Genomic DNA, 25,196 nt, shown 5'->3' on the forward strand with positions numbered 1-25,196 from the left:
TCCATTTCTCAATATCATACATGGCAATACAGTTACAGAAAATATTCAAAAGATAGAAGAGACACTGCCAACTCTCTTAGAGGGAATAGAAACTGGCAGAGATGAAAAGAATAATTTTACATTTTATCTTATACTGTTCTGTATAAGTTTATTTCTTATCACATACATGGTTTGCTTATAAAATGAAAGGTTAATTTAAAAAATATTAAGAAAAACCAAGCCATAGAATAAACTATACTTCTGTCCTCATTGTAAGACATGCATGTTTGCTCCCCAAATATAGACTAAGACCAGTGCTGGAAGAAGAGAGAAGGCATGGAAAGTGCTTCTCAGTGTGGAGCAGAAGAAGTAGATGGTCCTCAAAGTAGATGGGGAAGAAGGACTATCCATCACAAGATCAGAAGGAGGTGTGAATGTGATTTGTCATTAGGTCACCACAGAGTGCAGACTTCTGAATGACCCATCACAGGGGGTCACTGTCGATCAGATCAAACCCTCCCAAGACTGCAGGGCAGAGGGTTAGAGAGGACTTGGTCAATTTGTATCAGGATGTGGGTCTGACATGACAGGTTCCTCTTGCCTGTGGTAGAACTGAACCAGACCAACTGGAAATGTCCTAGGAACTAGCAGGAGATGGGTAGGGGATATACTACCCATGTAACCAGAAGTTGTTTATATAAGAAATAGCATTGACACCGTCTTTGTTGTGACACTGCTCTTGGTTGTGTTGCAGCAAAAATAGAAATGGTGCTTTTTTCTCTCCTGATAAGGAGGAAAATAAAGTGAATAATGAACAGGTTAGAGGAGAGGCATAAACTGGCCTGAAGGAGCTAATCAATCTTAGTCACATTTTAAATATTGCTACTGGAAAAGGTCAGTTTTCATTCCAATCCCAAAGAAAGGCAATGCCAAAGAATGCTCAGACTACTGCACAATTGCACTCATCTCACATGCTAGCAAAGTCATGCTCAAAATTCTCCAAGCCAGGCTTCAGCAATACGTGAACTGTGAACTCCCTGATGTTCAAGCTGGTTTTAGAAAAGGCAGAGGAACCAGAGATCAAATTGCCAACATCCACTGGATCATGGAAAAAGCAAGAGAGTTCCAGAAAAACATCTATTTCTGCTTGATTGACTATGCCAAAGCCTTTTGACTGTGTGGATCACAATAAACTGTGGAAAATTCTGAAAGAGATGGGAATATCAGACCACCTGACCTGCCTCTTGAGAAACCTGTATGCAGGTCAGGAAGCAACAGTTAGAACGGGACATGGAACAACAGACTGGTTCCAAATAAGAAAAGGAGTACGTCAAGGCTGTATATTGTCACCCTGCATCTGCCTATAATCCAGGGGCAAATGCATCCAATTACCTGCTTCCTTGACTCCAGTTGTGACTGTATTGAAATAATGCAAGAAGAAGAAAATTCAAGACCTTCATTTCTCTGATCCTTATCATATACAAGCTCTAATTATTTTTAAATTAATTAATTTATTTTAATTGGAGGCTAATTACTTTGCAATATTGTGGTAGTTTTTGCCATACATTGACATGAATCAGCCTTGGGTGTACATGTGTTTCCACGCCGCCCCCCCCCCCCCGCCCCCCGTGGGAGCTCTACTTACAAGAACTCTTCTTGGGCCCCCAGGGAAAGGGAGACAGTTCTTGAGATTCTGGCTTCCCCCTTTGCCTGGCAAAAGTAAACCCAGCCCTCTTATCCTCAGAATCTCCGTCTTCATGTTTCTGTTTGGCATCAGTACACAAGGAGTCAAGATTTTTGATAATTGTTGCTGTGTAAATCTATTTATTATGAGGAAAAAAAGAAACCCTCTTCATTTGTACGCTGAAATTCAAACCCAAATTGTGGAGAATGTGACATTCGAATTATTCCTTGAGGACAGCATAGAGTTTATTTTAGAGAAATGAAGTGGGTTGTTTTAGTCAAGAAAGCAATGAGACATAGCATGGGGGGTGTATAACAGGAACAAGGAATTCACTTTGAGTGGCTTATGGGGGTGAGGATGGGACTTAAAGAGGGACAGAAAAAGAAAGGTGATTTGAGTCTGTGTATTAGTTTTTTGTGGCCGCTGTAAAGAATTCACCACGAACTCACTCATGGCTAATTCATGTCAACGTATGGCAAAAACCACTACAGTATCCTAAAGTAATTAGCCTCCAATTAAAATAAATAAATTAATTAAAAAAATAAATAAAGGGAAAGGGTCAGGCAAAACAAACAAACAAACAAACAACAACTCTTTGTTGTTTACTCTCTCACAGTTTACCCTCTCGCAGTCCTAGGGTCCAGATGGCGCTAGTGGTAAAGAATCTGCCCGTCAATGCAGGAGACATGAAAGACCTAGGTTCGATCCCTGGGCCGGGAAGATCCCCTGGAGGAGGGCGTGGCAACCCATTCCAGTATTCTTGCCTGGAGAATCCCCATGGACAGAGGAGCCTGGCGGGCTACAGTCCATGGGGTCTCAGAGAGTTGGACACGGCTGAAGAGACTTAGCACACACAGTCTGAGATCAAGGTATCGCCTGGGTTTCTGGTTGTCTCTTTCAGCGTTTAGCGGCTGCCAGAATTCTTTCATGCATGCCTTCATCACTCCAATCTGCCTGTCTTTACATCCCCTTCACCTATGTGTCAAATCTCTCTGCCTCCTTCTTAAAAAGGACACGTGTGATTACATTTGGGGCCCTCCGGGATAATTCAGCATACTATTCTCATGTCAAGATCCCTAATTCAGCAGAAGTCTGCTTCAGCCTCCTGTGGGGTCACTGCTCCTTTCCCTTGATCCTGGTATGCACAATATTTTATGTGTGCCCTTCAAGAATAGAGTCTCTGTTACCTCTAGTCCTGTGAAAGTCCTGCAATCAAATCCTGCTGCCTTCAAAGTCAGATTCTTGGGGGATTCCTAGTCCCTTTGCTGGATCTCCAGGCTGGGATGCCTAATGGGGGGCTCAGAACCTTCCCAACAGTGGGACAACCTCTGTGGCATACAGGAATGTTATGTGGATGTCTGGCTGAGATGGAATTTGGGGGAGAATGGTGGTGGTGGTTTAGTCACTAAGTTGTGTCTGACTTTTGCGACCCCATGGACTACAGAGGAGAACACCAGGCTCCTCTGTTCATGGGATTTCTCAGGCAAGAATACTGGAGTGGGTTTTTATTTCCTTTTCCAGGAGATCTTCCCAACTCAGAATCAAACCCATTTCTCCTGCACTGCATGTGAATTCGTTACCCCTAAGCCACCAGGGTTCCCTTTGGGGGAGAATGGATACATGTATATGGATGGCTGAGTCCCTTTGCTGTCCTAAAACTGTCACAACACTGTAAATTGACTATGTGTGTGCGTGTGTGTTAGTTGCTCAGTCGCGTCTGACTCTTTGCGACCCCATGGACTGTAGCCTGCCAGGCTCCTCTGTCCATGAAATTCTCCAGGCAAGAATACTGGAGTGGGTTGCTGTGCCCTCTTCCAGGGGATCTTCTTTATCCAGGGACTGAATCCAAGTCTCCTGCATTGCAGGTGGATTCTTTACCATCTGAGCCACCAGGGAAGACGCATTAATCGATTATAATCCAATGCAAAATAAAAAGTTTAATAAAAAAGATCCTCACTTTAATCACATTTGCAAAGATCTGTTTTTCTTTATAAGGTACCATCTATAAATTCCAGGATTTAGGATCTGATCTCTTAGGCCATTAGTCAGCCCTACTAGAATCCAGGTCATAAAAGTTAGTCCTTGAGGTTTCTGTGCCGAGAAAAATGAAGATCTGGGCAGTGTGTGGATTTATGGATGTTATTGTCTGGTAAGTAAATTCTGCTGCCTCCAGCTTGGACAGGTGTTGCTTATTGGTTTATTGTACCTGCCTGAATTTTTGTGAAAAAATAGGTATGTGACCCTTGGACACTGTAATTCCTTCAATTCACTCCAGGTCTGAGAAAGAGTTTTTATTTGATAGCCCCTGGTACTATTATTATTTCTTTTGAAAATAGCATCAGGGACATTTGTGTGTGTGAGACTCATTTGGGAGCCAGCTGGTGTGTACATGTAAACAAAAGGGAAAAAATTTTCTCTGAGCTCAGTTTCTTTGTAAGTGAGCATCAAGCATATTCATTAGGATTATAATTGCCTCCATCGACAGAACTACACGACTTGGCCTGGGATCCCTGGGAGGTCCGGATACATGTTTTCCATTTATTTCTGTCCCAGTTGGAATCTGTGGTACAAATCACAAAGAAGAAGAAAAAACAATTTTACTCAATGTATTTCTATGAAAAGGAAGTATTGTCAGAGAGAATAGAATGATTATTTGTAAGTAGGAGCAAGTGATGTATTTCTCATTGAGTCAATTTTTGATTCAGTAAAAAATTGCTGCCTCAGCTATGATCGCTCCTCATGCCTGAATCATCATCCTTTATGGAAATAATTTTGTTCACATCTCATTGAAAGTCTTCTTTAAACTCTTGTCAACTTAAATGCACAATGTGAGAGTTGAAAGTTTTATCTGGGGCAAAATGAGGACTGCAGTCCAGGAGACAACACCTCAGGTAGCTCTGAGAAACTGCTCCAAAGAGGCAAGTTGGGGTGGGGGAAGATCAGCATATATGTGATTTTGGTCAAGCGGGAATACATGCAATCAAGCACATATTTCTCCAGGTTTCTGCTAGTCTCATGATGCTTTTGGCTAGTCATGAGAAACAGGCGTCACCGTAAAGGATTTTAGTGTTTTTCTAGATGTGAGGGGACATAAGAATTGCGCTGATAAAATCTGCTCCTGAGAATATCTAACTACATGAAGACCTGTCCTGCCAGCTTTCCTTCTGAGCACGTGTGTGCTAAGTCACTTCAGTTGTGTCCAATTCTTTGCGACCCCATGGACTGTAGCCCGTCAGGCTCCTCTGTCCATGGGATTCTCCAGGCAAGAATACTGGAGTGGGTTGCCATTTCCTACGCTGGGGGGATTTTCCCCACCCAGGGATGGAACCTGGGTCTCCTGCGTTGCAGGAAGATTCTTTACCAACTGAGCCACCAGGGAAGCCCCTATATATATTTCTCTCTCTCTCTTCTCTCTCTCTCTCTCTCTCTCTCTCTCTATATATATATATGTATTTCTCTCTCTCTATATATATATATGTATTTCTCTCTCTCTCTCTCTCTATATATATTTCTCTATACATATATGTATTTCTCTCTATATATATATATATATTCCTCTCTCTATATATATATATTCCTCTCTCTATATATATATTCATATATATATATATTCCTCTTCCCTTCTTTTAATTCCCTATGATTTACCAAGTCCACTGGAAACAAACATCAACCAGTATTGCTACCATAGCGATCAACTGCCGACTTGCTTTTTCCAGGGAGTCCAATCTATAGCTTCCCTACCTTCTTCTTGCTCAGGAGTTTGCTGGCAAGTCCTTGGTTTTAGCGGTTTTAATGAATGACTGGAGTCTGATCTAAAAGACCTGCTGGGTGTGCTGGGTCAGACCCTAGAGAGCCATGCGGCAGCGCACTGGCAGAGCACCAGCTTCGCATCCACTTCTTGGTTGCACTTCACACTGAGGACCCATCCTCAGTGACTGAGACAGGCGCAGATAAGAGGGAGGGCTCAGGGAGACTGGCGGTGATTTGGAGACTGAGATCCAACGTTGATTTCTATCATGTGCCTGTTGTAAGCAGTGCCCTTGATCAAAAAAAGATAAATTTCCTTCTGTTTATATCACTCATGTTTCAGATTATTCTCTTTTGCTGTTTATTTATTTATGATTGTGCCGGGGCTTTTCTCCAGTAGCTGTGAATGGGGCATGCGCTTCAGGGTGCTCAGGGTTCGGTAACTGTGCCCCGGCGGGCTCAGTACTTGAGACTCCCGGGCTCTAGAACAGAGGCTCAACAGCCGTGGTGCACGGGCTTAGTTACTCTGCAGCATGTGGGATCTTCCCCAATCAGGGATGGACCTGGTGTCTTCTGCACTGGAAGGTGGGCTCTTTACCACTGAGCCATCAGGGAAACCCTTCCTTTTGGCTTTAAAATCTGGCTATCACCTCCACGTCAGATCAGCGCCCCCACCCCCCACCTCTTGTCCACCATTTCTGTTGCTAAGCAAACACTATTTTGCACAAATGTCCACTCTTCACGTGCCCTAGGAGAGCAAGCCTTAGAGTAAATCACAAGGAATGAATGATCGGTCTAAGCCGATCAAGGAGGCTCTGTATCATTTGCCAGTTTTTGGTTTAGACAAGTCATGTAGTATAATTCTGGCCCATGGGATACAAAGGGACGTCTGTGGAGGGGATTCTTATAACAAACAAAGCAAAACATTTTCTTCATGTTCAAAAATATGATCCTGAAGAAAGTTATTTTCTGCTGCTGACATTTTTATTTCTGCCTGTGATGCTTGGAACTGTGGTGGCCATCTTGGGATAAGAAAGGAAATTAGCTTGTGGAGACCAGGTGGAGGGTGTCTGAGAGGGAAAATAGAGGGATCCTGAGTCTTTGACGAGGGCTTTGGGATGCCTCGTGACTAGTCCTGCACTCTTGTCATTTCAGGACCTTCTGTTAGTGGGAGATAATGGATCTTAAGTCACCTTAAACTTGTGTGTGTACATGTGTGTACCTGCATATGTCTTTGTTTGGGTTTACTTGCAGATAAAAATCTTCCTAATGGATATGTACCATTAAAAACTCGATTCTGATCCATCAGCTGGAGGGGAGGAACATGGCAAATACTCATATTTGAACTCAGTGAACACTTTAGGAGAAGTTGAGCAGGAAGCCTGTTCTTTAAAATGAGATTTCAGACGAGTGTTTTCCAAAATTTCACATGTGTTTGAATTACCGGGGGATTTTGCTAAAGTGTATATCTGATCATTAGCCCTGGGTTAGGACTCTGCACTCTGCATTCCGGGTCTGGTCCCAGGAGGTACTGTCACTCTTGGTCCACAGACCACAACTCCAGCCATTGGAAAGTGAAAGTGAAAGTGAAAGTGAAAGTGAAGTTGAAGCTGCTCAGTCGTGTCCGACTCTTTGCTACCCCATGGACTGTAGACCACCAGGCTCCTCCATCCATGGGATTCTCCAGGTAAGAACACTGGAGTGGGTTGCCATTTCCTTCTCCAGGGGATCTTCCCAACCCAGGAATCAAACCCAGGTCTCCCGTGTTGTAAGCAGACGCTTTACCGTCTGAGCCACCATTGGAAGCTGCAAACTAATACAACTTGACTTCACTCTGGCAGGGTGACTTTTGGGTCAGGCCACCAAACTTCAAATCAATGGCTGTTACACACACACACACACACACACACACACACACACAAACAACTCTTCCATAGAAAGTTTGAGATTGAGTTCTCTAAGGTAAAGTAATGTGGAAATGCTATTTGGCTCCTAGAATGGAAATCTGAAAAATCTCATTTTGATTTCACACCATCTTACATCTATAACAGAGACAAACTTCTCACCTCTGGAAAGGAGAAAGATTTTTAAAAAGTGACTTTTTTTCCTTCTGTGCCACAGAAGGCAATAAGAAACGGGTGAGCACACACCAGCAATTGAGTGTAAATGTTTAGACAGCCATAACAAACCTAGGATAATGGATATTTCAACTCCAGGAAAATATGTTGCCATTTAAACTCAGAGATAATGCGGCCATCCGTCCCTAGCAGCAATGCCTTCTCTGGGTAAAGGTGAAGGAATGACAAAGAGTCATTCCATATGAAATCTGACGTTTCATAAAAGTGATGGGGGATTTCGATTGGTCAAAGGTGAAGATATTGCTGTCCAAGGGAAGTGAAGCATTTGTTTACATGAATGTTGAGATTGTAACTTTAATCTCAGGCCCACTTAGATTCAACTAAATCACATCCATTCATCTATTAATTAATTTGTGAAACTGATGTTTAAAACCTACCATGGGGCAGTTACTGTGCTAAGTAAAGGAGAATTACATATAGAAACATTGTGTCTCTAAGCTCGAGGAATTTAAATACAATAAAATATAAATAAATATAAACAGTAAGAAAAGCTGACATGAAGAGATGTATAAGTTGTAGCAGAGGAAGGATTTAAGGCTACCGTGGGGCAGCAAAAAATCAATCCACAGTGAAGCAATGTTTGAGCTGTGACTTAAAAATGAATAGGACGTGGCAGGGAGGCTAGGGTGCAAATAGAGTTGGAGGAAGTCATTGTAGGAAAGGTGAAAATTGTGTGCAAAGGCATACAGGCATGTGAGAAGTTGTGTCCAGGCAACAGAAAGACCCAAGAAATGAGGAATTTACATGAAATCCATGCAAATCCATAGTTTTATTGTTTCTATGACTTGATGTCTGGAGAAAAATGTTTTGTGATAGGAAGACTTGAAACTGCATTCAAAACCAGCTGATTGGCACATGGATGTTCCTTGAACATATTGGGTGAACTCTCTTCTGGGGCAGACAGGCACTGCTTGGGGTGGGTCAATATAAGGCAACTGGGGAGAAGTGGACCCTCTGAGCTTCTGGAGAGTATCTGTCTCCTCTAAAGACATGCAATGGAAATGAAATTAAACTGTCTCTCAATTCCATCCCTCACAAAACATCTGGACAGGGTTTGGCCCATCAGCTGTTCATATTTTGGCTTCTCTATTGGCTCAATATTGTTTTAGGGACCAATGGCTTCCTAGGTGGCTCACATGGTAAAGAATCTGCCTGCAATGCAAGAGGCCTGGGTTCGATCCCTGGATTGGGAAGATCCCGCAGAGAATGGCATGGCAACCCACTCCAGTATTCTTGCTTGGAGAATCCCATGGACAGAGGAGCCTGGTAGCCTATAGTTCATGGGGTCACAAAGAGTCAGACACGACTGAAGTACTTAGCATGCATGCTGATGAATCCCTATTGATTTATAAGCATTTTAAGGCTGGGATCATTAGATGGGCTTCAGTGAGACCTGGGAGGCCTATCTTAAGTCAGAATCTAGAGATGAAATTTGAGTGAGAGGAAATCTTAAAATCGTCTTGGAGTCAGCAGATGGGCACATGATATCATCGCTGTGGTTGGCTGCCCCAGGATTTAACATTATTACCTTCTACTTGTTCTGAAATAGATTTAATAGACAGACTTTCATAGTTAGGGTCATCTTGGTAAGGTCAGAAACTGCTTTTGTCTCAGAATATTTCACCATTTCCTGAGGCATAGGCAGGGTTTCATAATTCTGGGCATTTAACTGTTCTACTGATGTCAGTTACATAGAAGAGATCTAAGTGTAAATGGATTTAGTGGGGTCTAGATCCTTCAGTGCATTTGATCAGTGGTAGGAGATACTGAAGGTTCATAAGGAAAGTGTAGGAATGCCTTTTGTAAGGAAACAGTCTTTGGATCAGAGAAACATGCAGTGACAATCCAATACACTGATTGCACCCACCCCACTCCAGCACTTGTTACCCTCACTGGTGTGTGCTTAGGACTTGAGTCTGGGAGAGATTGTGGAAGGTACTGGAAAACAGTTTTGCTTTCTTTCTCATGAACTTTGTTGAAACTATCCATTAGTATGCAGTTGTATCTGAGATCCTGTGAAATTGTAGGTACTAGGATTTTCCCAAATAAGTCTTCGTTTTCTCTGAAGTTACCTGAGAAACTCACAGGATCATGACCCACAAAAAAATATCCCTGCACCACTGTAGCGTAGGGTTACCAGAGTTAGCAAATAAAAACACAGGACACCAGCTTAATTTTGAATTTCAAATAAATAATAGCTATTTTTAAAAAATAAGTATGTTTTACATATTAAACAAAATCCCATTAGGCTTGGGTTGTGATTCCCCTATGGTATTCTTGAGCTCCACAGAGTTCTACTTTAGAGAAGGAGCTTTAAAATTGTACCAGAAAGTAAAATCTCTCCTATTTGGAAACTGACTTTTGCTCAATGTGGGAACTGGTTGTCAAGAGATTACTGGAATTGCAATTACCCATGGTAAACCAAAGGAGCTTTTCCTTGTTCACGCTCATGGAATAAAACTTCTGTGCTACAAAAGGGCCATTATGGAGGAAAGAGTTTACCTGACTTGTAGAAATCGGAAGAGCTGGTAATTACAGCAGGTTTCATAAACGCCTTTCTTAGGAAAGAAGAGTAGTGGGCAATTTAGCTTCTGAGCTAAATTAAAAAAAAAAAATGTCAGAGGCTATCATTTTGCAGTCTTTAGCATGCATGAATAATTTTGCAAGATTTCCAGAATTTTTATGATTTCCCATCTCTTTTGGTAATCTGTGTCTGCTTTCCCATAGTGACTGGTAGTGAAACCCTTAAAAAGAAAAATTGAAGAATGGGTTTCTGGTTCAGAAAGTGTGGCAAAGTAAATGGCCTCAAATTCTGCTGCTACAACACTCAGAAGTGTGGAGCAACATCTAATGCACATTATTCTAAGTGTACAGCTGAGAAAAGAAAAGAAAATCCCAGGTGCTGGAAACTATGTCTGAAATAAAAATGAGAGTAGAAAGCAAGTGAGTTGGTGGCTGAGGAGCTGAGCTGTCAGTCTTGATGTGAGGGTTTGGGTTTTAACATCTGTGAAGCGGGAGAGGATAAGTACTGACCTTGTGAGAGATGTGTCTCGGAACTCGCACCTTCCTTAAGTTGGGTGCTTGAAGAGTGGCACCCGTCTATGCATTAGGAAATAACTGCCCAGTGGAACAGGGAGAACAGAGAGCATTTTCCCTTTTTTGCTAGGTTTTTGGTGAGAAATTGAAACTGTAGGTATCAGCCTCACACAGTTTTGTGGTTTGAATTTTACAACTGATATAGTCTGAGATTTTGATTCTTTAAGAGATTTTTTTGTGAACATCAAAGCAGTCTCCTCCACACTGATCATTTATATTTTAATCATTTCAGGGTGAGAAAGATCCTTTTAGGTACGCTACAAAACCTTTTGTTGCTGTTCTTCAGTTCTTTAGACCTAGTCATGTCTAACTTTTTGTGACCCCATGGACTGCAGCATGCCAGGCCTCCCTGTCTCTCACCATCTCCCAATATTTGCCCAAGTTCATGTCCATTGCATCAGTGATACCATCCAGGCATCTCATTCTCTGAAGCCCTCTTCTTCTGTTCTCAATCTTTCTCAGTGTCAGGGACTTTTCCAGTTAATCGACTGGAGGAGTGAATGGCAAACCATCCCAGTATACTTGCCGTGAGAACCTCATGAACTGTATAAAAAAACAAAGCCCTTAGACCATAACAAAATCTGATTAAATTTAGTTCCATAAATGTATAAGAAATTGCTGCCTAGCAAAACCACCATGAGCAAAGTCAAAAAATGCTTATCTTGGAAACTTATTTACAATTCATTTGTCAGACAAGGGGCTAGTTCTCAATGCATGAAGAAGCCCCAAATCAAAATAAAAGAACTGTGCCTATGTCTTCTCCCATGAGTTTTATAGTGTTAGTTCTTATATTTAGGTAATTTTGAGCTAATTTTTGCATATGGTGTGAGGTAGGGGTCTAATTTTATTATTTTCTATGTGAATACAGGTGGTGCTCATGGAAAAGAACCCCCAGGGCAATTCCAAAATTTCTCTACTTTTATGCGCTTGTTTGGATTTTCGATTTATTTTTGAGTCAGTTTTGGCATTTTGTGTCTTTCTAGGTATCTGTCTGTTTCATCTGGGTTGTCTAATTAATTGGCACATAATTGTGACTGTGCTCAGTTGCTTCAGTCATGTCTGACTCTCTGTGACCCTATGGTCTGTAGCCCTCTGTCCATGGGATTCTCTAGGCAAGAATACTGGAGTGGGTTGCCACGCTCTTCTCCGGGGGATCTTCCTGACCCAGGAATCTAACCCATATCTCCAGCATCTCTGGCTTAGCAGGCAGGTTCTTTACCCACTGAGCCACCTGGGAAGCCTGAAAGAGCAATGCTGCTGAAACCCGGGACTAGCATCTTATAAATAGAGACAGTTAGAAAGTATTGCTTAAGGTGTAGTACTAAACCATGTGGGGAAAAGAGTTACGGATTAGGGGAAAATAAGAGACATCTCGTGAAGATTAATTTGTCCAAAAGAGATAGAAGAAAAACTGTAACTGTAATATTTTGGAGCATTTTGGGACCTACCTGGGGCTCACACTCGGCTGGCATGCACTGGTATGGGCATAATAATTAGTCACAACCTATACCCACTGGAATTGAGTTTACTTCGACTCTGGTGCCTTGAGATGTACCCATTTAAAATATTTAGATAGAACTCTCGGGTAAATAGCAGAAGTAAATGTAGGACAATGAAGATAACAGAAATGTTTGTGTAGTAGAATTCCTAATTCTGAAATAGGTGATATGAAGAACAAGACGGTATATAAATTCTGTTCAGTTCAGTCGCTCAGTCGTGTCCGACTCTGCGACCCCATGAATCGCAGCACGCCGGGCCTCCCTGTCCATCACCATCTCCCGGAGTTCACTCAGACTCACGTCCATCGAGTCCTTGATGCCATCCAGCCATCTCATCCTCTGTTGTCCCCTTCTCCTCCTGCCCCCAATCCCTCCCAGCATCACAGTCTTTTCCAATGAGTCAGCTCTTCGCATGAGGTGGCCAAAGTACTGGAGTTTCAGCTTTAGCATCATTCCTTCCAAAGAAATCCCAGGGCTGATCTCCTTCAGAATGGACTGGTTGGATCTCCTTGCAGTCCAAGGGACTCTCAAGAGTCTTCTCCAACACCACAGTTCATACTGAACAAAATAAGATAATGCAGCAAATCGTTTGACCGCTGATAGTTCTAAGTGGAAAAAGCCATAGCTAGAACCTCTGTAGGCTTGTTAAGAGTGAAAATAAACAGTGCCTGGAAACTTCCAGAACAGCAAAGAAATAAATGTTAAGAAGTTAAAATAGCACAGAGTAGCTGTAATAGAGGTAGCAGAGTTCATTCATCTTGTTCATGTTGATGAGCTTCCCCCAAGGCTTTCCCTTGTGTGGCACACTTCGAATTACAGACAGTAAGAGTTGGAGGGGACCCTTGAGGTCCTGCAGTTTCTCCATCCCAGATGGACAGTATATGGTTGTGATGATCAATGCCTGTCTGTGACTCAGACTTTTCTGTACTGTGTGAAGCAACATGCTTCTGATTCTAGTTGATCATTGTTCAGTCTTGTCCGACTCTGTGACACGTGGACTGTAGCACACCAGGCCTTCCCGTCCCTCACCATCTCCCGGAGTTTGCCCAAGTTCATGTCCATTGCTTCGGGGATGCCATCCAGCCATCTGATTCTTACATGTGGTTAAACATACTATTGGCATTTTAAACTTTATTTTCAGTATTTCTTATGTCTTTTTAAGGCAAAAGCCATCTTTGCTGTGATTGCTGTATCTAAATATTCTATTTAAAATTAAGGCAATGGCACCCCACTCCAGTACTCTTGCCTGGAAAATCCCATGGATGGAGGAGCCTGGTAGGCAGCAGTCCATGGGGTTGCTAAGAGTCGGACACGACTTAGCGGCTTCACTTTCATATTTCACTTTCATGCACTGGAGAAGGAAATGGCAACCCACTCCAGTGTTCTTGCCTGGAGAATCTCAGGGACGGGGAAGCCTGGTGGGCTGCCGTCTATGGGGTTGCACAGAGTCGGGCACGACTGAAGCGACTTAGCAGCAGTAGTTATTGTTTTACTAGGATAAATTTAAGAAAGCTTAGGAAATATCTGAGAACAAATCACATTATGATTAGCTCACTTGCTAGGACAGCATTATTTAGCTTGCATCTTGAAAAACTGAATTATTACACATATGGATTTTATGAGGACTCAAACTGCATTTCTTTAATTATTATACCTCTAAAATTTTAACCATCTTGAACAGTATCTTTGAATTTATTATGCTTCTCAGCTTGGTTGAATGGAATTTATAGGACACGGTTTCAACTTTTTTCAGAATGCTTTTATGGTTATCTTTTTAAAATTTCTTTGTTAACACCACTTAAAGATTATAGAATAGTCAACTGAATGGAACTTTATAATTTACCTAATAGTTTTTCCATTGTTTGATGATAAGTCTATTTCAACATTTTTTTTCCTTTTTATGAATACTATGTGATGAGCACCCTTATATAGATTATTATTAAGTATAAAAATTATTTGGTATTATGTAATTTCTTGTGCCTTCAGAGCCACCAAAGAATATTGGGTTACTTGGTGTTAGACTAACGGGTATAGTGAGTTATGCTTTTGATTCTCATCATCCTTTGTTTTAGTATTTTCTCTTCTCCCTAGAGGTTGTATTTTTCATTTTTCTAAGCATGTCTGCTTTGTTCAGCTTTTATCCCCTCAAACTAGTTTGTTTTCATGCTTCTAATCAGCTATAAAATGGGAAACCAGGTAACTAAATGTGCTATTCTTCCATACAAAGAAAAGTAACTTCAGAGTATGTACCATATGGGAGAAAAGTACCCAAGCTTTATTAAATAGAATTAGTCACCAAGATTAGACAATTTTTTTTGAGCAAAACCTCAAGTTTCTTGGATAAAGTTCCTATTACTCTACTAAATTAAAAAAAATAAATATAACTATAATAAGGTAAGATTTTAGTTGAGGCATGTCCTGTGTAAAAAAAAAGTCCATTGAGATTTGTGAGTAAGGGAAAATATCTTATTTTTATGACTGAATGAGGTAGTATGAGTTCAGGAGAGTTTAGGAAAAAGGGAAGCATTAGAATTTATGGATTTGGGGAAATGGAACGATCTGCTTGATTGCACGTGGGCACAGCTCACTTCTTAGACATATAAACTGCCACCAGATTTAATGTGTTGTTGAATAGTCATTTCATCTGGGGTTTCATGATATTTGTTCCATGACACATAAGCCACTACCTGATTTATCTGGAATGTAGTCTATTATCAACCACGGCTGTTAATATGAACTGCTGAATATCAAAGCTAATGAGCTAGCTTCCATCTCCTGGGTGATTATCCCAGCACTTCACAAGGGAAATTACAAATGTACGAAGCATTTGATGTGACTTGGAACTTGCCTGCAAAAGCCCAGTGGTGGTATTATTGAAGTAGACTTGGCTGAATACAAGGCACATATTGCCAAGTGTAAATCTGAAGATAGGATGTCAGGGAGTTCTCAAATGGTTTTCCAAGAGAAATCGGAACTCACCTTTAGAAGAGGGGTGGTTTATCTGGAGGCCCTGTGTTTGCTAACCACTGTGTTTTATTTTTAATTATTGTTTATCTGGCTGTACTGAGTCTTAGTTGTGGCATGAGGGATCTAGTTCTCCGATCAGGGATCAAACCCAGCCCCACTGCTTTGGGAGCACTGAGTCTTAGCCACTGGCCCACCAGGGAAGTCCCTAACCACTCTCTTTACCAGTAAGTGCCCCTGAGTTCACTTGGGAAGGAATGAGACGCATCATGATGTCATTGAGTGGAAATGATATGACAACTGTTACATGAGAAGTCAGACCTGAGAATGTGTTACTACTTGTCCAACACACACACCCCCTGCCCCCAAACCAGGAGATCTGAGTTTAATCCTGACAATAGCAATCACTGGGCTTCCCAGGTAGCTCAGCTGGTAAAGAATCTGTCTGCCATGCGAGAGACCCTGGTTCGATTCCTGGGTTGGGAAGTCCTCCTGGAGAAGGGATAGGCCACCCACTCCAGTATTCCTGGGTTTCCCTGGTGGCTCCCTGCAAAGCAGGAGACCTGGGTTTGATCCCTGGGTTTGATCCCTGGGTTGGGAAGATGCCCTGGAGGAGGGCATGGAAACCCATTCTAGTATTCTGCCCTGGAGAATCCTCATGGAAAGAGGAGCCTGGTGGGCTATAGTTCATGGGGTCGCAAAGAGTTGGACGTGATTGAGTGACAAAGCACAGCACATTTACATTATTTTGAATTTTACCATTCATATTACTTTAAAAATGTTTCCTCTTTTACTTAAAGGAGATTCCTTTGAATAATTCACATTCATTACTGAGGGAAAAATGCAACCTTTGTGTTAACAACATCAAAAAGAAAACTTACTCAAGAGTAAAACAGAAAGATTGGAAACTAGGAACCTTATAGCTGAGATAAACTGCAGCTTGTTAACTAAATCTAATCTGAAGCAAGTTGGACAATTAAGAAATTAATGTATTGCTTGCAGAAATTATAACTGAATTTACATTACAAATTTGTAAAACATATTTTAGTAAAATTGTTTCATTATCTTTTTCCTCTGAAGTCTTCCTTCCATCCATTACAGATAGCTTAATAGACACTAGTGTTCACAAGATACTTTGAGACAAACACGAAACTGCACTGAAGTTACTGCTAAAAGTCTTGTGGTCAAGTTCCTCCCATATAAGCTAGAGGTTCTCAAACCTGGCTGCGTAGCAGAATGCTGGGGGAAATTCCAAAAATATGGATTCCTGGATCTTAGCTGCATTTATTGAGCTTGAATCTTGGCTTGTATCTAGAAATCTGTGCTTGTTTTAAGAAGTTAGAGAACTAGCTTAATCCTTGTCTGCATGTGTATGTCGGGGCACTAGCCTAAAACTTTCTGGAAAGATGAATATATATATTATTTTGAAAAAAATCTGTAGGGAACTACTACAGATTTCTTAGATACCTTTTAGGCATGATTTTTGTTTAAAAAATTAATTAATTAATTTGGCTGCACTGGATTGTAGTCCTTTTTGCAGCCTGAGGTGTCTCTAGTTGTAGCATGTTCCCTGATCGGGTATGGTACCTGGGTCCCCTGCATTGCGAGCACAGGATCTTAGCCACTGGACCACCAGGGAACTTCCCTGGAGGCATAGTTTTAAGCTTAAAACTCCTGCGGTGTGAAAATTCTCTTTCAAATATAACCCATGTCCTTCCTGTTCAGATGAAATCTCTTTTGTTTCAGGGACTGAAAAACAACCGATGAGATGGGGCATTGTTTGCACACGGGAGCCCAGAAGACTACATTATTTCTTTTGTCCAGATAACTAGTTTGTTTCCTTTACTTTTGGCCTCTTATGTCTATTTTCTATCAAATTTTTAAATATTCTCTTTTAAGATTGCTAATTCTTCACCAGCTGGAGAGAAACATGAGAAATAAAAAAAGCAAGAGACAGGGATTCAGAAAATCTTCCAAGTTTGAATTACTAGTTATTTGATCTCAGTCAAGTCATTCATTCATTCATTCTTCTAAGAAATATATATATTGGCTAGTTGTTGGTGGAATAACAAGGGAGCAAGTGGAAATATATACTGCCATATAAAACTTGGACGGAGAAGGCAATGGCAACCCACTCCAGTACTCTTGCCTGGAAAATCCCATGGACGGAGGAGCCTGGAAGCCTGCAGTCCATGGGATCGCTGAGGGTCGGACATGGCTGAGCGACTTCACTTTCACTTTTCACTTTCATGCATTGGAGAAGGAAATGGCAACCCACTCCAGTGTTCTTGCCTGGAGAATCCCAGGGACAGGGGAGCCTGGTGGGCTGCCGTCTATGGGGTTGCACAGAGTCGGACACGACTGAAGTGACTTAGCAGCATATAACTTGGAACTTGCACAGCATCATTTCTGTCTTAGCCAAGGAAAGTCACAACATTGACCTAAAGCCAAGGGTTCAGAAGTAAAGCGAGGTGAAGGATGGGGTAAATATTTCTGAACAATAATTTGTCACAAATGTCTGCAATAATTTTAGGCTCATCCTTTTATCTACTGGAGCTCACATTTCCTTGTAAAACTGAGATGATAATATCCTCTTTGGGGATTTCATAGGTTTGTTAAAAGGCTTGAATGTGATGATATTAAGAGTCTTCATGAACTTTCAGTACGAAATCTTTGGGTTTTCCTGTCCTGGTTTCCAGTGGAGACTATTGAGGAGAGTGGAAGAAAGCTGGGAGTCAGCCCAGGGGAGGGAGGAGAAGGAAGTACGATTAGTATTTTCACTCACATAGTGAAGGGAAGACACATTAATCTACATTTATTTATCTTCTTCCTCAAGAAAAAGACCTAGAGTGGACTTCCCTGGTGGTCAAGTGGCTAAGACTCCACATTCCTGATGCAGGGGCCCTGGGTTCGATCCCTGGTCAGAGGACTAAATCCCACATGCTGTGACTAAGAGTTTGCTTGATGCAACTAAGGCTTGTTGCAATCAAATAAATAAGTATAACAAAAGACCTGGAGTAATGGGTCCCAAGGTGTTAACTGTACCCCTACTGAATGTGAGGCTTTGAAGGAGTCCCCCTTGGTTCAAGAAAGCTGCTAACTCTTTCGAGGACAAGGAGGATGCATAAGATCAGGGTATAGAGTGCAGGTAGAGTGAACCTTCTGAGAAGCACACGATCAGTGTGAGCCATGTTGAGTAAGATATTGAGGGAAAGGCAGAGGATGCAGTGGTTAAATAGAGTCACCGACTCCATGGACATGATTCTGAGCAAACTCCGAGAGATAGTGGAGGACAGAGGAGCCTGGTGTGCTGCAGTCCAAGTGGTCGCAAAGAGTCAGACATGGCTTAGCAGCTGAACAGCAACAAATGATGTTGGGATTGGAATAGGAGGTCCAAGAAAGAGGAAAGCACTATAGTTGCATGTGAGAATAAAAGTCCAGAAGAAGGAAAGCAAGGCATTTGAGAAGGCTGGTTGTGCAAAAATGTGGCAATTCACTCATTCATTCAACAACGATGTTTTGCATATCCACTGTTTGGACTCACTGATAGAACTGCTAGATGCTTCATCAGGAGTGGTTGGGAGGTGGTCCCTGGCATCACAGAGCTTTCAGACAGACGTGAGTCAGAGAGACATTAAAGAAACAAACACAGGCAGGATTTCAAGGTTCCAGGAGGGCCTGTGATGACAGGGGTTGACCCAGGGAGGGAGGCTGACAACAGGTGTTCTCCAAGAAATTGCTGGTGGAGCTGATGAATTAGGGTTTCGCTTAATCAAAGAGTTGGCTGGATGGCATGGGGAGAGTCTTTTAGATAGGTTCTCAGTGGTGTGTATGAGGAGTCTAGAGACAACTCTGAACCTGAGAAGTGGGGAGGAACTGAAATACACGAGGCTGGGCAGGCGAGTAGGAGAGCATTTGCAGAACATAGGTGGCTACTTTAAGGCTTTAGTGTGAGTTTCAGTGGGCCTTTCCTAACTCTGTGCTGCAGTACCCCAGGATATCAAGGTAAATGAGGAGAGCATCATGAAATGTTTCAAATTTGGAGGAATCTGTTGGAAACTACTACTATTAAGTTTTTTTTCAGTTGCTCAGTCGTGTGTGATTCTTTGCGAGCCCATGAATTGTAGCCTGTAGTCTGCCAGGTTTCTCTCTCCATGGAATTCTCCAGGCAAGAATTCTGGAGTCGGTAGCCATTCCCTTCTCCAGGGGATCTTCTTGACCCAGATCTCCTGCAAGTGCAGGTGGATTCTTTATTGTCAGAGCCACCAGGGAAGCCCAGTTACGTACCTGGTTATTTGGACTGCCTAGGTAGCTTAGTGGTAAAGAATCCACCTGGCAATGCAGGAGACGCAGGTTTGATCCCTGGGTCAGGAAGATCCCTGGGTCAGGAAGATCCCCTGGAGGAGGAAATGGCAACCCACCCTAGTATTATTGCCTGGATAACCCCATGGACAGAGGATTCTGGTGGACCACAGTCCATGGGGTTGCAAAGAGTCAGACACGACTGGCAAGCACGCATACATCTAGGTTTCCATACCTATTTTGCCCACCTCCAAATAATCTGCTCTCCACCTTGTTCCTGGAGTCATCTATTCTAAACACAAATTTGACCATCACTCTCTTTAGGACGTGTCTGTGACTTCACATTGCCCTTAAGACAAAGGTTCCCGAATTTCACAAATCACAGTGACTTTGCATAACAGTGATTTCTTCGAGTGCCCTTTGGCTGAAAAGGAATACCTACCTGTTTCATTTACAAAGTAACTAGGTGTGTGAGTGCTCAGTCGGGTCCAACTCTTTGGGACTCCATGGACTGTAGCCCACCAGGCTTCTCTGTTCTTGGAATTTTCCAGGCAAGAATACTAGAGTGGGTTGCCATTTTCTGCCCCAGGGGATCATCCAGATCCATGGATCAAACTCACATCTTCTACATTTCCTGCATTGCCAGGTGAATTCTTTACCACAGGTGAAAAAGAGAAATGAAGATGGACGGGTCTAGCCTGGAAGGCCCTGAAGGCCAGGTAAAGGGTAACCACTAATCCTCTTCTTATGGTCCACCGTGTGTGTGCACGCTAAGTCACTTTAGTAGTGTCTGACTCTTGGCAACCCTATGGACTAAAGTCTGCCAGGCTCCTCTGTCCATGGGATTCTCCAGGCAAGAATACTGGGGTGGGTTGCCATGCTGTCCTCCAGGGGATCTTTCTGACCCAGGGATTGAATCTGAATCTCTTACTTCTGCATTGGCAGGTGGGTTCTTTACCACTAACGCCACCTGGGAAGCTTGTCCCAACATAAGACCTCCTCAGAACTTGTGTTTCCACCAATTAGCCTAATGCTTGCTTTTTAAAATAGAAAATTCTTTCATGGGCATTTTTTTTCTTAGGCATCACGTGAAGTTAGATCTAACTTGCCTGAAACATTGCTTGCCAGAAGTACCGAGCGAACCACTGCAAGTTTCTGTACCATGCACACTCTTATCCGTGGGAAGGAGCTAAGGAATCTAGAACCAGGCAATCTGAATTGATGTCTCAGCTCTGATATTGCATACTCTGTCACCCTGGGAACATATTATCCTCTCCAGGCCCCAGCCCCAGCTTCCTTATCATGTACTTCACAGGGCTGTTGGCAAAGATTAAACGACAGATGTGTGGAGAGCCGAGTGCAGAGTCTGAGGTATTTTCGTGAACATCAGCTACTATCATCGCTATGACCAGGCTCACCTCCTTTGCCTCCTATGCCTCACAAAAATTCCAGATTCAGAGAATGCCATATAGAATCTTGCAAGTGTGAAGTCAGAGTTGGGATGCATGAAACAGGGTAGAGTAGTATGCTGTAGGTTTTGACATCAATGATCTGTGATGCCTTCCGTCCGGGCTGGATCCTGAATGGGAGATCTTATTTCATGGGTTTGTGGTGTCCACACACTGTGCTGTGGCAGGGGCAGCTCCAGGGTTCCAGGCTTGCTGCAGGTGGGCTGCGGATGTGGGAGCTTTCCTTTTGTACAGCTGCTGTGCTCGCCTTTAGAAGTATGACTCCACGAAACATAGAGTGGGATTGGTTGCTTGAGATGAATACTGTTTTGGTTTTGATTTCTGAGATTACAAAGGATGCTGTAATATGTTCACGTGGTTATATACTTATTATAATGACTGGAATAACCCAGGCACCTCATATTCCCTGTAAGTGTGATTGCAGATTGGTTGATTTTAATTTTACCTGAGCATTTTAATCCTCATCAATCCTCTCCCAAGACTCCTTAAAATAAAGGAAAAATAAAGTTCCTGATAAATAAAATACACTAAGAATAAATCCTTATGATCTTTCTTAATGTTTAAATATCAAAGAACAGAATGGGAAAGACTAAAGATCTCTTCAAGAAAATTAGAGATACTAAGGGAACATTTTGTGCAAAGATGGGCTCGATAAAGGACAGAAATGGTATGGACCTAACAGAAGCAGAAGATATTAAGAAGAGGTGGCAAGAATACACAGAAGAACTGCACAAAAAATATCTCCATGACCCAGATAATCACGATGGTGTGATCACTCACCTAGAGCCAGACATCCTGGAATGTGAAGTCAAGTGGGCCTTAGAAAGCATCACTATGAACAAAGCTAGTGGAGGCGATGGAATTCCAGTTGAGCTGATCCAAATCCTGAAAGATGATGCTGTGAAAGTGCTGCACTCAATATGCCAGCAATTTGGAAAACTCAGCAGTGGCCACAGGACTGGAAAAGGTCAGTTTTCATTCCAATCCCAAAGAAAGGGAATGCCAAAGAATGCTCAAACTACCGCACAATTGCACTCATCTCACATGCTAGTAAAGTAATGCTCAAAATTCTCCAAGCCAGGCTTTAGCAATATGTGAACCCTGATGTTCAAGCTGATTTTAGAAAAGGCAGAGGAACCAGAGATCAAATTGTCAATATCCGCTGGATCATGGAAAAAGCAAGAGAGTTCCAGAAAAACATCTCTTTCTGCTTTATTTGACTATGCCAAAGCCTTTGACTGTGTGGATCACAATAAACTGTGGAAAATTCTGAAAGAGATGGGAATATCAGACCACCTGACCTGTCTCTTGAGAAACCTGTATGCAGGTCAGGAAACAACAGTTAGAACTGGACATGGAACAGCAGACTGGTTCCAAATAGGAAAAGGAGTACGTCAAGGCTGTATATTGTCACCCTGCTTATTTAACTTCTATGCAGAGTACATCATGAGAAATGTTGGACTGGAAGAAACACAAGCTGGAATCAAGTTTGCCGGGAGAAATATCAATAACCTCAGATATGCAGATGACACCACCCTTATGGCAGAAAGTGAAGAGGAACTCAAAAGCCTGTTGATGAAAGTGCAAGAGGAGAGTGACAAAGTTGGCTTAAAGCTTAACATTCAGAAAACGAAGATCATGGCATCGGGTCCCATCATTTCATGGGAGATAGATGGGGAAACGGTGGAAACAGTGTCAGACTTTATTTTTTTGGGCTCCAAAATCACTGCAGATGGTGACTGCAGCCATGAAATTAAAAGACGCTTACTCCCTGGAAGAAAAGTTATGACCTACCTAGATAGCATATTCAAAAGCAGAGACATTACTTTGCCGACTAAGGTCCATCTAGTCAAGGCTATGGTTTTTCCAGTGGTCATGTATGGGTGTGAGAGTTGGACTGTGAAGAAGGCTGAGTGCCGAAGAATTGATGCTTTTGAAGTGTGGTGTTGGAGAAGACTCTTGAGAGTCCCTTGGACTGCAAGGAGGTCCAACCAGTCCATTCTGAAGGAGATCAGCCCTGGGATTTCTTTGGAAGGAATGATGCTAAAGCTGAAGCTCCAGTACTTTGGCCACCTCATGTGAAGAGTTGACTCATTGGAAAAGACTCTGATGCTGGGAAGGATTGGGGGCAGGAGGAGAAGGGGACGACAGAGGATGAGATGGCTGGATGGTATCACTGACTGGATGGCGTGAGTCTGAGTGAACTCCGGGAGTTGGTGATGGACAGGGAGGCCTGGCGTGCTGCGATTCATGAGGTCGCAAAGAGTCGGACACGACTGAGCGACTGAACTGAAGTGAACTGAAGGGATGTGAGATAAGGCAGAGTCTCAATATATTCCATTCACATGGATTGAAGACTTTCTTTTCATTGTTTTTCTTTATTCATGACGATTGTGAACAAGATTAAATAGGTGAAGAATCTGCAAATGCCAAGGGTGATATTTGAGAGGGCTTCCTGCCCAGAAATACAGTAATGCTTGTCTTCACACTGGTACCTCCCTTCTTGGCTTTTGGTAGCTACTTTGCTCAGGTACGTTTTTCCTGTGAACAAAAACAACCAAGCCTGGTTCTTTGGAAAATAAATAGGAAGATGCAATCATTGACAGCTCAGTTGAGAAAAAGAAATTATTTGAAGAAATCCCAGAGGAATAAATGGGCCTAGATGTATTCCAATCATGTATAGAATAAAGAGAATTGCATTTTAAGAGTGATGATTCTTAACTCTTGAGTCCATGTTAGAATCACACAGGAACTAGGAGCTAGTACAACACGCCAGGCCTCGGACCACACCCTGGTGCAATGAGGTTAGATTCTCTGGGGTCAGGGGATGGGGATGGAGAAGCAGGACGAAGGACAGGAACTTCAGTCTTTTGTGAAAAGTTCCCTGTATCTTTCTAATGTAACTAGAGTTGAGTACCCCTTATATACAGGACTCTTTACGGACGTAATGAAGATGGGGTTAATAGAGCCTTGAGAATTCTGAGAAATCCAAAATATATGAGGCGCCGGTGCTGAGCATCCTTATATTAGCTGATTATTAGCTGAATTACTAAAAAAAAAAATTGCTCAACGTCTGTTAGCATCAAGGTCCTCATCCATAAAAGTGATAATAATTGGTGTAATAAATAGTGCTTACACGAACAGGTTTTCAGAGACATCTATGAGATGTGACTGGGGAAGGTCTCTGTTCTCACCCTCCTTCTCATGACAAAGCAGGACGCTGGCGTCTTCAGAACTTTGTTGCACACCCAAAAGCAAACCTAACATCTCTCAGCGTTAGCAAGGAGGACAGCTTTTGCAGCACACATCACCGGGGCTAAACATACTTCATTGTATCTCATGCACCAGAATTTAATACTAACTCCCATTTGACCTCTCTGACCTCTTCCAGATCCCCCAGCTGCCTCACCTTCTGCAACATTGCCCTTCCAGGAGATTCTAGTCTTTCCAGAGCCCCCTGGCTACCTGCTCCTCTCCCCACACTCCATGCAGGTCATGATATAGTTTGCTGACCTGGAGTAAAATAATCTCAGGATGTGGGATACATCCTGAGAAAGTGAAATGTCCAGATGTTTTCTCTTTTAATTTTTTAGTAATTTAGGGGAAAGAGAGGCATGGGGGAACACATGTTTTCCTATAAAACATGATTTCTCAAGGGCTTCCCAGATGGCCCAGTGGTAAAGAATCCAGCTGCCAAAGCAGGAGACATAAGACATGGGGATTTGATACCTGGGTCCAGAAGATCCCCTGGAGAAGGGAATGGCAACCCACTCCAGTATTCTTGCCTGGAGAACCCCATAGACAGGAGCCTGGCGGATTGCAAAAAGTTGGACACAACCAAGCACGTATGAGGAGGAAGAGGAAAGCGTTTCTCAACAGTGACACTGCTGACATTTTTTAAAAACATATTTTAATCAGTTATTTATTTATTTGGATGTGGGGGTCTTAGCTACAGCACATGGGATCTTTAGTTGCCACTAAATATGTGGAATCTTAGTTACAGCTAGATAACGTTCTTTGTTTTGAGTGGCTGTCCTGTGTTTCTCTGTTAGTTTTCTATTGCTGCATAACAAGTTGTCCCAAACCATGGGCATTTATTATCTCACAGTTCCCCTGGGTCAGAGGTGTACTTACAGCATAGCTGGATTCTCTACTCTAGGTCTCTCAGGCTGAAATCAAGGTTTGAAGTCCTCTTCCTTAAGGCTGTAGGACCGCGCTCTCTGTTTTCTTCCTGCCTGCGAGCGAGATTTGCTCTCAGTTCCTGGAGCCCCTCCCATAGGCAGTTCTTAACAGGAGTGTTTATGTCTTCAAGGTGAAT

The 25,196-nt window shown here is 42.5% G+C and overlaps 1 long non-coding RNA gene across 1 annotated transcript; it reads right to left on the reverse strand.

Annotated features, from left to right (window-relative positions):
- LOC108636734 lies at positions 3,622-25,196 on the reverse strand. The gene is made up of 3 exons (XR_001918553.1): positions 25,013-25,196; positions 5,405-5,702; positions 3,622-4,223 (listed from the first exon to the last, which is right to left on the reverse strand). It is a non-coding gene; the product is annotated as an uncharacterized LOC108636734 (long non-coding RNA).

The sequence above is a fragment of the Capra hircus genome, chromosome 1 (genome assembly GCF_001704415.2).
Source record: "Capra hircus breed San Clemente chromosome 1, ASM170441v1, whole genome shotgun sequence".
NCBI classification, from domain to species: Eukaryota; Metazoa; Chordata; class Mammalia; order Artiodactyla; family Bovidae; genus Capra; species Capra hircus.